The sequence below is a fragment of the Panthera pardus genome, unplaced genomic scaffold (genome assembly GCF_024362965.1).
Source record: "Panthera pardus isolate Hobbes unplaced genomic scaffold, ASM2436296v1 HiC_scaffold_27, whole genome shotgun sequence".
NCBI classification, from domain to species: domain Eukaryota; kingdom Metazoa; phylum Chordata; class Mammalia; order Carnivora; family Felidae; genus Panthera; species Panthera pardus.
This window is the reverse complement of record NW_026526843.1, coordinates 46,514,183-46,532,896: the sequence shown is the minus strand read 5'-3', so window position 1 is coordinate 46,532,896 and position 18,714 is coordinate 46,514,183. Positions and strand designations below refer to the sequence as shown.

The 18,714-nt window shown below is 36.9% G+C and overlaps 1 protein-coding gene across 10 annotated transcripts in view; it reads right to left on the bottom strand.

Annotated features, from left to right (window-relative positions):
* SYTL4 (synaptotagmin like 4) overlaps positions 1–18,714 on the bottom strand; it is a 215,233-nt gene that overhangs the window by 24,494 nt on the left and 172,025 nt on the right. For 7 of the 10 annotated variants that reach the window (XM_053891417.1, XM_053891412.1, XM_053891416.1 and 4 more), the window contains 2 exons: positions 2,703–2,779; positions 2,502–2,581 (listed from right to left, as the gene is read on the bottom strand). The exons of 1 other annotated variant lie outside the window; for it this stretch is intronic. The gene's annotated coding sequence lies outside the window, so the exon portion shown is untranslated. The remainder of the gene's footprint in view (positions 1–2,501; positions 2,582–2,702; positions 2,780–18,714) is intronic. 2 more of the 10 variants (XM_053891414.1, XM_019436039.2) reach the window with 1 other exon arrangement.

The window sequence follows — 18,714 nt, the reverse complement described above, 5'->3', positions numbered from 1 at the left end:
TTATTGTAATAGTCCAGACAAAAGACAATTTCAGTTTACTAAGTGTGCCTCTAACCAACTTGGCAAGCCATTTTATTTCCGTCACCTTCTGGTTTCTCATGTACAAAAATGACATATCGCAAAAAGTTCTCAAGAAAATGAAATAATGTGTGTTAATTAATCACAATATTTGGAACACATGTTTGGAGTACACATACTTGATGAATCTGCTACAGGGCAGGTGTAAACTAGGGCAGCAAGACAAAGAACAGAGAATAAAATTTGCAAAGAAGAACTGACAGAATGGAGTAACTAAGAGGATGAAGAAGGAAGACAAAGTCAAAGATGCCCACCTTGCATGTCTGGGTTTATCAACTGGTAGATTAGTGATAATCTTAACTGTGATAAGAGCTATAAGAGAAGAAACAGGTATGGAAGTAAGGCAAGAAGTTTCATTTTAGTCATAATTGTGTTTGTACTATATACAGGACATCCAGGTAATTAGACCCAGAAAATTGTTGGAGGCACAGGGCTGGTCCTCAGGAAGAGAGACTGTATCTGAAAGTATACACTTGGTAGTCACGGGAGTCAAAGAGCTCAGGGTAGACCCAGTGAGAAAGGAAGTGAGGCCCATATTTACATTCTCTGCTCCCCTTGAAACTAGACCACGAGCCCTTTTTCACTCTTTTGTTTTGTTTTACTAATTACCTACAGGACAATTGAGAGTATAAACAACACAGCACAGTTACAAGGTTCCTGAAACCTCAACAGTTTCTTGACTTGGCTATTTCCTGGTCTTTACTGAACTATAAGATACTAAGCTTCCTTCATAGACCCTTTCTTAGATAATCTTGAGGAAGAATGATTAGTTCTTTTTTTAATGTTTATTTATTTATTTATTTATTTATTTATTTATTTGGAGAGAGAGACAGAGTGTGAGCAGGGGAGGGGCAGAAAGAGAAGGAGATAGGATCTCAAGCAGTCTCTGCATTGTCATCGCAGAGCCTGATGCAGGGCCTGATCCCACTGACCGTGAGATGATGACCTGAGTGGAAACCAAGAGTCAGACACTTAACCAACTGAGATACCCAGGCGCCCCAAGAATTCTTAGTTCTTATACCCATGGAGAATATATACACTCTGTGAGAACAAAGACTTTTTCAATATTCTTCTATGTATCTGGCCCACCACCTAACACAATATTTGGCACATAGTGCTGCATATGGTGCCACTATTGTTGATCATCATCACTATCATCATCCCACCAGTTCCATTTATTGAGAATTTACTATATGCCAGGCAACAAGTACTTTATATATTAACTAATTTAATCCTCACAACAACCCCAAGAATGAAGTACTATTGTTATCCCCATTTTATAGATGAGGACCCAGGAAAGGCTGGGTTAACTTGCCCATTAATAAACAAAAAGCAATTGAAGTTGCTGGGATTCAAGCCCAGGCAATCTGATTCTAGAGCTAGTGCTCTACTGGCCCTGTCCAGGCAGGATCATGGCCAAAACAATTATAAAATATTGAACAGAGCAATTAAAAGCATTGTACAAATGGATTCTCATATGGGTGATTATGAGTGAAGCACTGGCCAAAATATCAGCAGCTCATGGATAAAATAGATATCACCAATTGCCTGGCAGTTAAAGACTATAGATGGCACTACTGGCACATTGGAAATGAGAATGATGTCAGATTTGTGGAGTGGCAGCAGAGTTCTGTGATGAGATAGGCACATTGGCACAATAATGAGACCAAGTAACATCAAAATCCAGGGAAGTAAGAAAATCCTTGAGGAAATAAAGATAGCACCATAAGAAAATGGAACTGCTAATACTGTATATCTCTTGTTTTTTGCTCTCATGGACTTGAACAACCAGAATTGCCTTCTTCTAAAATCTTAAATTCAGGAATCCCCATTTTCTGACCATAGCACACTCTCACTATACCTATTCTTCAACCTAATTAAGACCACAGTCTCTTGAGCCTATGTCCCATTTTCTCTTGGTCTACTTGATTCCTACTTATTTTCCTTTCCAACCCATTCTGGTCTCCAGATGGCTCAACATTTGAACTACTCTCACCAGTATCTTCCATATGCATATACCTTCATCCCTCTGTTGCATCTGCCCATCAAAATCCCAAACCTGTACCAATAATATAGTCTTGCCTTGTATGCTCCTATACCCAAGTCCTACATAATTCTCAGTCTCCAACCTCAGCTGGACCCTTACTGTCACTCATACGTCTTTTTACTTGCCCTTAGTCCAGTTCCTTTTCCTAGTCTTTTCAGGTTCTATTTTTAAGCCTTCATTGATCTCACACTCCCATTTCCCTTTCTTCCAGTTCCCACCAGACATCTTTATTTCACACTTGTAAAGAATACACCACTCATGATTTCCTCAGCTCCCCACCTCCTCTCCCATTACTTGCCAATCTGACTCCTTTCAGAAAAGTCATATCCCACCCCAACCCCTCTTTGGACCATGGGTTGCTATTTCAAACACTAACCCTGTTGCCAGCCAGTTCACTTGAGATGCAATCTTGCACAATCAGTAGTGTGAAGAAGAAAACAGGATAATAAAAAATTTCTGAGGCAAGGAGAAAAAGGAAAGCATAGGAAAAAAATGAGACAAATAGAAAAAAGAAGATGGTTAAAAACAAACTCCAATATATCAATAAACATAAAAAACATATATGAGCAAAACTCACCCGTTAAAATGCAGAGGTTAACAGATTGTATAAAATTTTTAAAAATCCAGCTATGTGCCATTTTACAAGGGACACATCTAAAACAAAGATGAGGAAAGATTGAAAATAAAAAAAGGTGGAAAAAGATATACCAGGTAAATGCCAATCCAAAGAAAGTTGTGGCAGCTATATTAACACCTATACAATAAAACTTTAAGACAATAAAAGCATTATAATAATAAAGAAAATTAGTACATAGAGTAAATAAACCTGTATGCGCTCATAAAAACACTTCTAAATATATAAAGGAAGATTAAGTACGCTAGAGAGAAATTGAAAAATCAAGCATCAAAATGGGACATCAATATAACCTCTTTGCAGTTATTATCACAAGGAGATAAAAAATTAGTAAATATATAGACAAGTTGAACAACAATATAAGCTTGATTTGGTGGACATATGTAGAAATCTATATCCAATTGGAAAATCACATTCTTTTCAAGCGCATGTGGACCATTTACCTCCCAAAATAATCATGTACTAGGTTATAATACAAGTCTCAGTAAATTTCAGAAAAATCATTCTCCTACAGATCATGCTCTCTGACCTCAAGAAAATTAAATATGAAGTTAAGAACAAAAGATCATTTTTAATCCTAAAACATTTTAGAAATTTAAAGACATTTCTAAATAACTTATAGGTCAAAGAAAAATTATAATTGTACTAAATCTATCATTAATATCTTAAAGAAGAAATCTGCTGCCTGCTTTACCACCACTACCACTCCCATATCATAGAATATATTCTAGAAATTCAAAAAGGAAAATATGGAATAAAAATAATGCTTTCATATGCAAAGTTTTATGGTAAATGATATAACACATTTTGAAAAACATAACTCAGAAAAATAATGGAAGCACAAATGAAACCAGACAGATTTGAAGTTAGGAAATCTGTGACCTTTCATATTCTCCCAACTGATGAATATTAGGGTTTAGTGGAGAAACCAAAGCCCAAAAAACTTATTAAAGCTGTTCACTGAAATTCAGCCACAGATGTGAAGCCAAAAGAGCAAGGATTGTCCACTGAGAAAACCATAGCTCAGATAACATGAGTGTCTGAACCCAAGCTCTGATGGACAATTGTTCTATGTTAGTCGTGGGGTGTCAAGACTCAGATTAAATATTTTAATATAGCATCCTTGTGGGACCTCATACACACAAGAAGTTATTTTAGAAAAGATGGTTTGTTTATTCAGAAAATTATGTACAATTTAGTGCTCAAAATTCAAGATAATATTTTAATGCAAACACAAAAGCAAGAAGGAACTGAAAAATCTATGAAAATGAAAGGTTAACATACCTTTCTTGATTATATATCCAAATGGATATATATAATTTATACCCTAAACCTATAGATTAGGAGATAACATTAATTAATAAGTGAACATTAACAGCTAGTTTTCAAGAAGGGTGGGGAGAGATCTCTCAAGTTATTTTAAATTCTGAATACCAGTTATAAAAATGAAAAACTGGGCCAAACTGATAGGAATCATGGAATAATGAATATAGTGGTGTAAGACAGACTTGGGTTCAAATTCTAGCTTTGCTATTTATTAGTTATATGACCTTGTACAAGGGCCCAAAATATAAAAAGATTATCAAAAATATAGAAATCCTTATAAGAATAGTATGTATATTAAAAATCATTGTTGGTGTTCCCCAAATGGAAACTGATGTGAATTAGAAAAAACATCACATAATGTCCCTGGACTGGGCAGCAAATAAACAGATTTTGCTGTGTTTCATTTGTTGGACACCTTGGTACCTCCCCATCTCCTAAATATATAGGGCATGTTCAAACTAGAAACTTCTACCATATATAACCTCCTTGAGGGCAGACACTGTATCTGGACTTCATACTCCAAGGAACATATTTAGCACACTGTCTGATACACAGTATAAGGTCAATAAATGTTTACTGAATGTCTTCACCCAGAAATAAATCTATATTTATATGTTTAAACTTAACTCACAGAAATTGAAGAGCAGTAATAGAGCTGAGACAAAAGTGGATTTGTTTTCCTGAAGTAGTATGGTGTCATGGTTAAGAGCATGGGCTCTGGAGCCAGACTGCCTGAATTTGAATCCCAACTTCACCATTTATTAGTTGTGTGACCCTAGGCAAGTTACTAAACCTCTCAGGGCCTCAATGTTCTCATTTGTAAAATGAAGATAATAACTTTACCTACCTTTTTGGATTTGTTATAAAGATTAAATGAGTTTCTAAAATATGTAAAGTGCTTGAAGTAATGTGAACACAAAGAATGCTAAATGTTAGCTATTTTTATTTTGTCAGGTTTATATGTGTATTCATGCTTTAAGACTTACCTGAATGTCCTTGAAAAAGGACACGTACTTTCTTTTAAAGAATACAGTGAGTTAAAGTGCATCTATACACCATTTAAAGTTTCAAGCATTGTTTTTAAAAGTGAGAAACTATGCTAATAATATTAAAGGTTACAGAAGAATCTCAGAAAAAGTGACCCATGCTCAAGGGCAAAAAGACTGAATTGGTATTAAAGTATTCCTCTAAACCTACAAGTAGTAATTATTGACGGTTTTGCATATAAATCCTATTGGAATATCAATTATGTCCCACTAAAGTGATACAAGAGAATTTTGCTCTTTGGGCCAGGGAAAATGGGCAATTTTGGTAAAATTTATACTTCACTAAACACAAAAAAAGTGAATCAGAGTCTTTCAAAGGATAGAAACTGCTATTGTTAAGCAAATGATACTCGGTTTTACACAGAAACTAGTGATGTGAGAAGATTTACCCTGCTACTGTATACTTTTGAATATAATCAGAACTGATAAGGCTATGACAAGAAATGTGATGGTGTCTACATTTTTGAAAGGTTAATTGAAACTGGGCTACAAATTATACTTGGTAATGAAATTTGTAACTTGAGAAAGTCAGTGGACTTCTAATTCTAGCTAAAACAGAGTAACGAAAAGTGGATTTCCACCTTGCCTAAAATAAGCCACCACCCTAAATGGATAAAATACGTGAAACAGTGGTGGCTTCAGGCAGTGAAGAACTGTGGTCCCTGAAAGAAAATAAACAAATAGGGCAAGACCTCCAGAAAATTAAAAATAGACCTACCCTATGACCCAGCAATAGCACTGCTAGGAATTGACCCAAGGGATACAGGAGTACTGATGCATAGGGGCACTTGTACCCCAATGTTTATAGCAGCACTCTCAACAATAGCCAAATTATGGAAAGAGCCTAAATGTCCATCAACTGAGGAATGGATAAAGAAATTGTGGTTTATATACACAATGGAGTACTACAGGGCAATGAGAAAGAACGAAATATGGCCCTTTGTAGCAACATGGATGGAATGGAGAGTGTTATGCTAAGTGAAATAAGCCATACAGAGAAAGACAGATACCATATGGTTTCACTCTTATGTGGATCCTGAGAAACTTAACAGAAACCCATGGTGGAGGGGAAGGGAAAAAAAAAAAAAAGAGGTTAGAGTGGGAGAGAGCCAAAGCATAAGAGACTGTTAAAAACTGAGAACAAACTGAGGGTTGATGGGGGGGTGGTGATGGGTATTGAGGAGGGCACCTTTTGGGATGAGCACTGGGTGTTGTATGGAAACCAATTTGACAATAAATTTCATATATTGAAAAAAAAAAAAAAGACCTCCGATTTTTTCCAGGTTTATGGTCTTGAGACAATTTCCAGACTATGGTGCAGGGAAGAGGAATATAGGCAGAAACTGGTGAACTGCTTGAGCTGAGGTGACAGAGCTGAGTCTGGGAAAACCCACGTGGCAAAAGTTCATAGGACAGAGTACTGAGAGAGCCACACACAGACAGATCTTTGGAGAGTTATCAAGGGTCTTCCTGAGTATTCAGCACAGCACTGATCAGTGCATGGCATGCCTGTGAGGAAATTACCTGGGCCAAGGACAGAACCAACTGAAAGGATTCAAACAACAGTGTCTGTCAACCACACAGGGCCAGGAGTAGTGCCTGTTCACCAGCCAAACTGGAAAACTTCATGATTCGCAGGGCATGGGACAAAGTACTCAGAAGGGTCTTGCTTCCATACTGGGAACTAATTAGCCCTATACTGTGTGCTGCTGTGGTCCTGCCTAACATATCTCAACAAAGTAGCCTGAAAGGATCAATCTGTTTCCAAGTAACTCAAGTGCATCCCAGAACACAGTTCAAGCATATTTATAATAATATAAAAAAATGCAGTACCCAGCAAAGTAAAATTCCCAATATCTGGTACCCAATAAAAAACTAACAGGCATGATTTGCAACAACATGGATGAACCTAGAGGGTATCAGGCTAGTAAAACAAGTCAGACAGGGAAAGGTAAATACCATATGATTTCATTTAAATGTGGAATCTAAAAAAAAAAAATAATGAACAAACAACAAATAAAAAAAAAAAAAACAGAAAAAGAATCATAAATACAGAGAACAAACTGGTGGTTGCCTGGTTGCCAGAGGGGAATGGAGTGGAAGAAGGGGTAAATGGGTGAAGGGGAATGGGAAGCAGAGGCTTCCAGTTATGGAATGAATAAGTCACAAGGATGAAAGGTTCAGCAGAGGCATTTTAATAGTGTTGTATGGTGACAGATGGTACCTATACTTGAGGTGAGCTCAACATAGAATAACATATAGAGTTATCAAATCATTATGGTGTACACCTGAAATTAATATAACATTGTGTGTCAACTATACTTCAATAAAAAAAAAAATTAACGGGCACGCAGAAAAGCAGGAAAATACTGTCCATGATGAGGAGATAAAACAATCAAAAACTGACCAAGAACTGACAGAAAGGCTAGAATTAACAAAAAAATCAGTAAAACAGTCATTATAACTGTATTCCAATTTTAAAAAGTTAAATAAAGATATGAAAGATATTTAAAAATACCAAAATCAAACCTAGAGACAAAAACTACAATGTCTAAGATGAAAAATACCCAAGATGGGATTAACATCAAATTACACATTGTAGTAGAAAAGATTAGAGAGCTTGAATACATTGCAACAGAAACTATCCAAATGAAACAGTAAGAAAAAATAATTTTATAAAAAGAGAGCATTAATGAACTGTAGAACAACTTTAAGCTGGCTATGTACATGTAATTGGAGTAACCAAAGGAAATGGGAACACAAAAAATATTTGAAGGAATACTGGCCAAAATTTTTCTAAATTTGATGAACACTATAAACTCACAGATCCAAGAAACTCAATAAACTTTATGCAAAAGAAATATAAAGAAAAACACACGACATGGCACACTGCAGTCAATTTTTTTTAAACCAGAGATAATGAGAATATCTCAAAGCAGCTAGGGCCGGGGGTACATGTTACACACAAAGAAATAAGACAATGATGAAAGGAGATTTATCACTGGAAACAATGAAATGAGAAGACAGTGGAACATCTCTAAAATACTGAAAGTAAAAAACAAAAAACAAAAAACAAAAAACCTGTCTACCTAGAATTCCAAACACAGTGAAATATCACCCAAAAGCATAGGTGAAATAAATATTTTTTTCAAACATGAAAATGTTGAAAGAATTAATTGCCAGTAGACCTGCACTATAAATATTGTTAAAGTCTTTTGGGCAGAAGAAAAATAATCCAGATACAAATGTGGTCCTGCAAAAGGGAATGAAGAACACATGCAATGGCAAACTATGGGGTAAAAATAGTTTTTCTTTTAATGTTTATTTATTTTTTGAGAGACAGAGAGCAAGAGCAGGGGGAGGGGCAGAGAGAGAAGAGAGAGAGAATCCCAAGCAGGCTCCATGCTATCAGCACAGAGCTCAACTCGGGCCTCGATTTCACAAACTGTGAGATCATGACATGAGCCAAAATCAAGACTCAAATATTTACCAGCTGAGCCACCCAGGCACCCTAAAAATATTTTTTTCTCATAGATGAATGGGCAAAGAACATATGGTGCGCGCGCGCGCGCGCACACACACACACACACACACACACACACACACACACACACTGGAATATTACTCACCATAAAAAAATGAGATGTTGCCATCTGCAACATGGATGGACCCAGAAAATATTATGCTAAGTGAAATAAGTTAGAGAAAGACAAACACAATATGATTTCACTTACATGTGGAATCTATAAAACAAAACAAATGAGCAAACAAACAAACAAAAAGCAGAAACAGACCCATCAATATATAGAATAAACTGATGGTTTCTAGAGGGGAGAAACATGGGGGTATGGGCAAAATAGGTGAAGAGTAATGGGAGATACAGGCTTCCAGTTATGAAGTAAATAAGTCACAGGAATAAAAGGTATAGCATAGGGAATACAGATAATGGTATTGTAACAGTATTGTATGGTGACAGATGGTAGCTTTGCTTGTGAGCACAGCATAATGTACAAACTTGTCAAATCACCATGTTGCACATCTGAAACTAATGTAACAGTGTGTGTCAGCAACACTTTAATAAAAAATAATTGACTGCCAGACTGCCTGGGTGGCTCAGTTGTTTAAGCATCCTATTCTTGGTTTCAGCTCAGGTCATGATCTTATGGTGTGTGAGATCAAGCCCTGTGTTGGGCTCTATGCTGATAGCATGGAGCCTGGTTGGGATTTTCTCTACCTCTCCCTCTCCCTCTGCCCCTCCACAGCTCATGCTCTTGTTCTGTAAAAGTAAATAAATAAACATAAAAAAATAATTGACTTAAAAAAATTTTTAATGTTTATTTATTTTTGAGAGAGAAAGACACAGAGTGTGAGTGGGGGAGGGACAGAGAGAAAGGGAAACACAGAATCTGAGACAGGCTCCAGGCTCTGGGATGTCAGTGCAGAGCCCGACACAGGGCTCGAACTACTGTGAGATCCATGACCTGAGCCGAAGTCAGAGGCTTAACCGACTGAGTCACCCAGGCGCCCCAATAATTGACTTTTAAAAGTAAAAAAAATATATATAACAATATATTGTGAGGTTCAAAACATATGTAGAACAAAGTTAGAAGATTTACATAACCTGATTTCAAGACTTATCGTAAATCTACAATAATCAAGTGAGAATGGAATTGGCATACAGAAAGATAAACAGAACAACAGAAGAGTTCAGAAATAAAACCTTATGTTTACAGTCACTTGATTTTTGATAAAGGTACAAAAGAATTCAGCAGAGAAATGGTAATCACTTCCACAAATGATGCTGGAAAAACTGGATATCCAAAAGTAAAATTTTTAAAAATGTCAAGATTTCCTAGTTATGACACTTAAAATATGATCCAGAAGTTAGTAAACTAGACTTCAGTAAAATTAAAAACTTCTTCTCTTTGAAAGATGCTAATAAAAAACTAAAATGACAAGCCTTTTACTGGAAGAAAATATTTGTAAATAGTGTATGTGATAAGGACTTGTACCCAGAATATACAAAGAACTCTCAAAACTATAATTTAAAAAAAACCCTACACAACCAACATTTTTAAGTGGACAAAACTTTGAACAAATACATCACCAAAGAAAATATATGAATAGTAAATACACATATGAAAATATGCTCAACATCACTCATCATCAGGCAAATACAAATCAAAACCACCATGAGATACCACCTCACACCTGTCAGAATGGCTAGAATTAACAACTCAGGCAACAACAGCTGTTGGCAAGGATGCAGAGAAAGAGGATCTCTTTTGCATTGTTGGTGGGAATGCAAGCTGGTTCAGCCACTCTGGAAAACAGTATGGAGGTTCCTCAAAAAACTAAAAATAGAACTACCCTACGACCCAGCAATTGCACTAGTAGGCATTTATCCAAGGGATACAGGTGTGCTGTTTCGAAGGGACACATGCACCCCCATGTTTATAGCAGCACTATCAACAATAGCCAAAGGATGGAAAGAGCCCAAACGTCCATCGATGGATGAATGGATAAAGAAGGTGTGGTATATATATACCATGAAGTATTACTCGGCAGTCAGAAAGAATGAAATCTTGCCATTTGCAACTACGTGGATAGAACTGGAGGGTATTATGCTAAGTGAAATTAGTCAGAGACAGACAAAAATCATATGACTTCACTCATATGAGGACTTTAAGAGACAAAACAGATGAACATAAGAGAAGGGAAGCAAAAATAATATAAAAATAGGGAGGGGGACAAAACATAAGAGACTCTTAAATATGGAGAACAAACAGAGGGTTGCTGGAGGGGTTGTGGGAGGGGGGATGGGTTAAATGGGTAAGGGGCACTAAGGAATCTACTTCTGAAATCATTGTTTCACTATATGCTAACTAATTTGGATGTAAATTTTTAAAAAAATTTAAAAAAATTTTAATTGTAAAAAATAAAATAATAAATAAATAAAGCACATTAATGTCAGTTTTCTCACCAAAATGAGAGTAAGGGTTATGACACCATTAATAAATATTAAAATTAACTGTAAAGTGTTCATTTCATCTGTATTTCTATTTTTATAGAAATGAATGTCTTATATAATATTAGTACAGTGGTGAATATATAGTTTATAAGGAAATATACATATATTAGGGGTGATAAAAATTTTTGGTGGTGAGAGAGACTGATCAAAAAAGTTGTGAAATGCTTTGCTTAAAGTAGGGTGAAGGGAAACCATTCTTACAAATTGCCATATGTCATTGTGATCCTGCTTGCATATATTTATGATGTATGTTAATTAGGAAAGAATAAATCATTCTGATGATTGTAAAATACAGTTGCCCTGATGCATGTAGGGTAGCATAATGAATATGGATTTGTGCTGCCATAAAGTATATTCAGAAGTGAACTCTATTAACTAATTGTGAACACAGCAATTACAGTATCTGAGGCAGACCTATCTAAAGCACTGTCAGAATTAATACCTATTATATGTGTGGGTTTTCCAAAACATAAATGAGGCATAGCCCTTAAAAGCCAGCAAAATCTATCCCCTTTTGGAAAAAATTACTATTTGAAAATCTGAAGGTAAAAGAGTGAATTTTAGAGCACAGAAAAGTGAGACCAAAACAGATTATGTGATAAGTCTGCACACTGTACAAAAAAAAAAAAAAATCCATGAAAGGAAAGCTTCCAGAAATGCAGGGTTTCCCTAAATCCCCTTGTCTGGATCCAGCCACCTATGCACAAAGGCACCAACTGATAACATTTTTTGGTTGGTAACAACTGAGTGAATATGTAACACTGTTACAGTCAATAAAATGTTTACATTGGGATACTGTGTTGGTCATTTTATCAACTGTCCCTTTCTCTCTTTTTTAATTTTCTTATTAAGTTTATTTATTTATTTTGAGAAACAGAGAACAAGCAGGGTAGGGGCAGAGAGAGAAAAAGGAGAGAGAGAATCCCAAGCAGGCTATGCAGGCTAATATGGGGCTTGAACTCAACAAACAGTGAGATCATGACCTGAGCCAAAATCAGGAGTCGGATGCTTAACCGACTGAGCCACCCAGGTGCCCCTCAACTGTCTCTTTCAATTTTAGGGTGATGTCCCTCCAAGAAAACAACTCTAAATATTTTATTAAAATCTGTCTTAGACATCTAATCAAAGCCATGCAAACAAATTTAAGGTAGATTCAAACTATAAAGCTGCTAAATCTGGTTTCTCTTTTTCCAAGTTTTCTTTGGATACAGACCCCTACTCCCATCTCCCTGAGCCCCTTCTGGCCCCTGGGTTAAATAATGTAAATGTATCTGGCCCAAAGATTCTTCTGTGACACCTCCCTCTACTGTCCTGGTAGTTACCTTTGAATGTCTGTGTGGTTTCAGGCCTTTAAAATCCGACTTCTTCCCCTGACCTGCAGCTCTGTATTTTGCACTGTTTACAGAATACACACTAGTTCAGACGGGCAACTACATGTTAAGTGTTGTGCTAACTGGCTAAGGATAAAATAATGCATAGCCCCTGCCCCAAAGCAGTTCACAGTCTATTGAAATAGATACTTAAATAATCATAAAAGAACATGGTGACCAAAGAAATATATTCACAAGGTATTATTGAAAATACCAAGGTTGGACACTAAGTCCAGCTTGGGGAAAGAGAACTAGAAAGAGATACCAACAATAATAGCACATGAACTAGCTATAAATAATGTGTATGTGTTGATTAATCAAGTAGAGAACACAGCATGGAGGCATAAAGCAACACGGTATGGGCAAGCAGTATAGCAATATGGGATAGTAAATTGTAAAGGAGGATGTGAAAGAGATGGGGGGTAGGGTGGGATCATACCATGAGTTTGATATACTGTGCTCAGAAACGTATAATCAACCTTTCACAATGGGAACCATTGAAGGGTTTTACGTAATGCAAAGGCTTGTTAGAACACTGACAGTTGTGCAGAATATGGATTTGAGAAGGCTGTGATATAAATCTAGAGGGCAGATGATGAGAGCACAAAGTAGAAGGCAGTAGTAGTAGAGATAGAAAGGGGCATATTAAAGATATACACTGAGGTAAAACCTTCAGAACCTGTGAATGTTCTGTAACACAGAACAGCCTCTTCTACTAGGACTTGGGGCTCTGATGTGCTAGATTTCTAATTACGAGTAGTACTGCTTAGAATAGTGCCTATAAGCACTGAATCTGGGGGCAGGCTGCCTGTGTTCCAATCAGAGCTTTCCTATTTTTTTTTTTTTGTTTGTTTGTTTTGCTGTGTGACTTTGGGCAAGTTATTTGACCTGAGTCTCTGTTTCCCCATTTATAAAAACAGTGATTAATAATAGGAGCTCCTGCCTAAGGCTGTGAGGATTCCAGTGTACATCATGAATAAAGGGTAGAACATAGTGCCCAGTCTACAATAAGCAGCCAATTTGGTAGATGTTTAATTATTATTCACCATATGCTTTGAAAAAGATACAAGCATATGGCTGTTTTGACATCTTACTATGAAATTTGAGAAATCTAATCAGCAGTCTTGCCCAGATGGAAAGTCACCATATCTCTCTGCATGGAGGTAGGCTGAAAAGCATAAATATTAAGTAAATGTTAGTAATTGGATATGATCAGTTTAAAAGATATTTATTTATACACTGTTCCAGACAGGATTTAAAATGACTTACAAAGATACATAAAACATAACAAAATAGCATAAATTTTAAAAATAGAATCAAAAAGAAGAAAAACAAGAGTGGTGATAATGTAGAAGAGCAGAATCAAGGCTCCAAACCCAAAGGGCAACTTAGGCTTCCCAATGGTCAACTGGGGTCCAGACCCCCACAACCTCACCCACAGAGCACATCCATGCCTCAGACAATGTGTCCAGGCCTTCCTACACTGAGGTCCATTCTTAGAAGTGTTATGGTAGCCAAGTTGTTATTTTCCCCTAACAATGAGAAATTTATAAACTAGTTCTCAAGTTTACAATATTCTGATTTTGGGTTTGCACCATGGTTCTTTTGCCCCTTACAATCCTTTGCAAAACAGGTTCCATAAAAGTGGAGTTTGCATATAATGAGGCATTGAGCAGTTTTAGATATCTTAAAGATAGCCACCAGCTGATGAAGATGAAGAAAGAGGAAGAGGAGAAGAAAGCCAGTAACACTTCTAGAATGCTTACTATGGACCAAACACTTTTCTAAGCACTTCATATAAGATGGAGTCATTTAGTCCTCATGATCATACTGTGAGGCAGATACTACACTATTATGTTTACAAATGAGGGTAGGGAGGCACATATTGAGCAAACAACTTGCCCAAGGTCATTTGTCCTATAAGTGACAGTCTGGTTTTGGAACCCAGTCTGGTTCCAGAGTCTGAGCTCTTAACCACTATGTTATACAGTCTCTTCTTTGTCTGATAATATTGCTTATACATGGTAATGTTTGGAAAAGAGACATCTTACCCTAAGTAACTGGAAAAGAGTTTTTTAAAAGTCTTCAGCTAGTAACAGATAAACATTTGAGAGGCCCTCAGTCTGGCTTACTTTCTCAGTCCCCTGACCTCCCCTCATCCAGCATTTCCCTTCTAAAGGACAGTAGGAATATATGGGGGAAGTAACTAAAATATAATGTTTCCTTAGTTCTTAGAATCACACACAGGTGGGGATAATTTCCTCCCGATTGAAACCACATGGTTACCTTTCAATGCCACCAAATTCTGGTCATAAGTGGTTTGAAGAAATTCCCACTTAAAATAATACATACTTTTCTAAAGTAAGTCCCAGAGGGAAGCTGTCTTAATACACATATTTCTCCTGCAGAGTGGTTTTTTGGATACATGAAAATATGGTCTTATTTTCATGATTTCACACTTTTTCCTGCTCCTCAGCAACTCCAGATGTCTTAAACCTACCACCAGTTCTGGAAGGCAGATATCCATAAACATGGTACATAGAAGTAAGTATATATAAAAGATCATAAAAATGAGACCATGTGTCCAAATAGCACCCTTGGCAACAGGAGAAATGCATATATAAGTCAAATTGCGTTTTGCTTTCCAGCTTGCAAGACCTACACTTAGAGCTACCTCTCATACGAGCCAGGCAGTCTCATGAGAGCGCCATGAGATTGATGGGGGGCCGGGGAGGATGGCCAGTTCATCCTCTTCTCTGCCAAAGTCCCTTCCTTAACAGCTCAAAAACTTAAAGAGATCAAAAATCCCCAACTAAAAACAACCACGTTTTAAAATCCAGGTCATTTATATGCATAAAACATTATTAAAGTGTGGTGAGAACCAACACATTGTCATTCTTCATTAAGTCTCATGACTGTGTGTAACACCATTATCTTTCTTTAGTCAACAAGCTATTATAAACCATCATCCCTTCAGAGAAGACCCTCTTTTACCAGGGTCACCGATGATGGGGATTTCTAACTGAACTCTAGCTAAGCATCTAATTCTTCCTTGCAGGCCATGTCACCTAAAACTCACCCACGCAGTCCCCTTAGATGAGAAATCATGATGGTTGTGACTAATCCAGCCCATGTTCACACCTAACTGTGATTTCATGCATTTGGTTTCTTTTTTAATTTTAGGGATACTGTGACCTAGCTATGGCCACAGAAACCTTAACCACAATCAAATAACCTGTGGTTAAACTTAACTATACCTGTGGCAGACAATCTTAAGGTTTATTTAAGACCTATAAGACATAAAATAAATGCTAATTTACTTCAAATAAAATATTAATAAATATATACATAAAATATATACACAAAAGAGTAGGTATACATGGAGAATATAAAATAAAGGTAAAATGTGAATGTACTACAAGTCCTCCTTCCCTTCTAAACTGCTTAACCATAATTACTTTACATATTACATCAAATCCCTGGAACAAGATTACTACATGCATTATCAACATCTGGTCTAAGCTAGAAACAATGCCTGATATTCAAAAATACTAAAGCATAAAAAATTAAAACTGCTAAAATGTTCAAATTATGCACATATATATTTGGTTTATCTTCAGTTCTGACATAGCATATGAAAGTACATTAAAAAGTTTTATGGGGGGAGGTATACATTTTCATAATCCAGTTACTATAACTTACAATAAAGCAAGGCACTCAAAATGTCTAGATGGACTTTCCTCACCCTGTATATGTAAATATTTGACTTTATTATTAGTTCTAAGTAAAACTACACAATCAGTAATCAGCATATCAAGGAGGATGCCCTTTTATAAAAATGAATAATCTCCCCCACTAGATAGTAAGCTGGATGAGAAAAGGGACTTTGTTTTGTTTATCTCAGTATCTTCAGTGCCTAGAGCACTGTCTGGCACATAATATTCATACAATAAATATTTGTTGATTGAATGAGCTGGCATCAAAAATATCAAATATCATATTAAGTCACACCCAAGAGTTTATCATCCAGGACTTTACTTTTCATATCATGAATTCAAACACCCTTCTGCTGCTATGTCAGCTCCTTCCTGTCTTCACTTCCTTTCCTAAATAGCTTGAGTTCTAATGTTTCAATTTCACTCTGTCAATATCCTCAATAACCCATTTTCATTGCAAATATCTGATAAAAATGTAACTCTAGAAGAGCCCAACTGTTGTGCTTTACGCCTGCACTGGAGCTACTGAAATCTACTGGGGAAAAAAAAAACACAATCTGGTAGATCATTATCAATATGAATTCTTTGTCACCAAGCTCACCTCAACACTGCCTGACACTACAACTATGCTTTCCTGTTCACCACAATAACTATTTCAAATCTTCCTCAAGCACTAAAAATCTCCAACCCAAACCTTACCCCACTGCAACCCCTGCTCTAAATAATGACCTTTTCTGGGAATGCAAACTGTTGCAGCCACTCTGGAAAACAGTATGGAGGTCCCTCAAAAAACTAAAAATAGAACTACCCTACAACCCAGCAACTGCACTACTAGGCATTTACCCACGAGATACAGGTGTGCTGTTTCGAAGGGACACACGCACCCCCATGTTTATAGCAGCACTATCAACAATAGCAAAAGAATGGAAAGAGCCCAAATGTCCATCAATGGATGAATCGATAAAGAAGATGTGGTATATATACAATGGAGTATTACTTGGCAATCAAAAAGAATGAAATCTTGCTATTTACAACTACGTGGATGGAACTAGAGGGTATTATGCTAAGCAAAGTTAGTCAGAGAAAGACAAATATCATATGACTTCACTCATATGAGGACTTTAAGACACAGAACAGATGAACACAAGGGAAGCAAAAATAATATAAAAACAGGAGGGGGACAAAACAGAAGAGACTCATAAATATGGAGAACAAACTGAGGGTTACTGGAGGGGTTGTGGGAGGGGGCATGGGCTAAATGGGTAAGGGGAATTAAGGAATCTACTCCTGAAATCATTGTTTCACTATATGCTAACTAATTTGGATGTAATTTTAGAAAATTAAAATTAAAAAAAAAAGAATTACCTTTTCTCAGGGCACCTGAGTGGCTCAGTTGGTCGAGCATCTGACTTCAACTCAGGTCATATCTCATGGCTCATGAGTTCAAGCCCCACATTGGGCTCACTGCTGTCAGCCTGTCAGTGCAGAGCCCACTTTGGATCCTGTCCCCCTCGCTCTGCCCCTCCCCTGCTTGTGCTCTCCCAAAAATAAAGAAATATTTTTTAAAAAGAATGACCTTTCCTCTTACATCACAGAAAAAATAAATGCCCTCAGACAATTTCCCGTCACCAAATCTTTATTTTTTTTTCTCTTTATATTTTTTTTTATTTTTTAATATATGAAATTTACTGTCAAATTGGTTTCCATACAACACCCAGTGCTCATCCCAAAAGGTGCCCTCCTCAATACCCATCACCCACCCTGCCCTCCCTCCCACCCCCCATCAACCCTCAGTTTGTTCTCAGTTTTTAACAGTCTCTTATGCTTTGGCTCTCTCCCACTCTAACCTCTTTTTTTTTTTTTTTTTTTTCCTTCCCCTCCCCCATGGGTTTCTGTTATGTTTCTCAGGATCCACATAAGAGTGAAACCATATGGTATCTGTCTTTCTCTGTATGGCTTATTTCACTTAGCATCACACTCTCCAGTTCCATCCATGTTGCTACAAAAGGCCATATTTCATTTTTTCTCATTGCCACGTAGTATTCCATTGTGTATATAAACCACAATTTCTTTATCCATTCATCAGTTGATGGACATTTAGGCTCTTTCCATAATTTGGCTATTGTTGAGAGTGCCGCTATAAACATTGGGGTACAGGTGCCCCTATGCATCAGTACTCCTGTATCCCTTGGATAAATTCCTAGCAGTGCTATTGCTGGGTCATAGGGTAGGTCTATTTTTAATTTTCTGAGGAACCTCCACACTGCTTTCCAGAGCGGCTGCACCAATTTGCATTCCCACCAACAGTGCAAGAGGGTTCCTGTTTCTCCACATCCTCTCCAGCATCTATAGTCTCCTGATTTCTTCATTTTGGCCACTCTGACTGGCGTGAGGTGATATCTGAGTGTGGTTTTGATTTGTATTTCCCTGATAAGGAGCGACGTTGAACATCTTTTCATGTGCCTG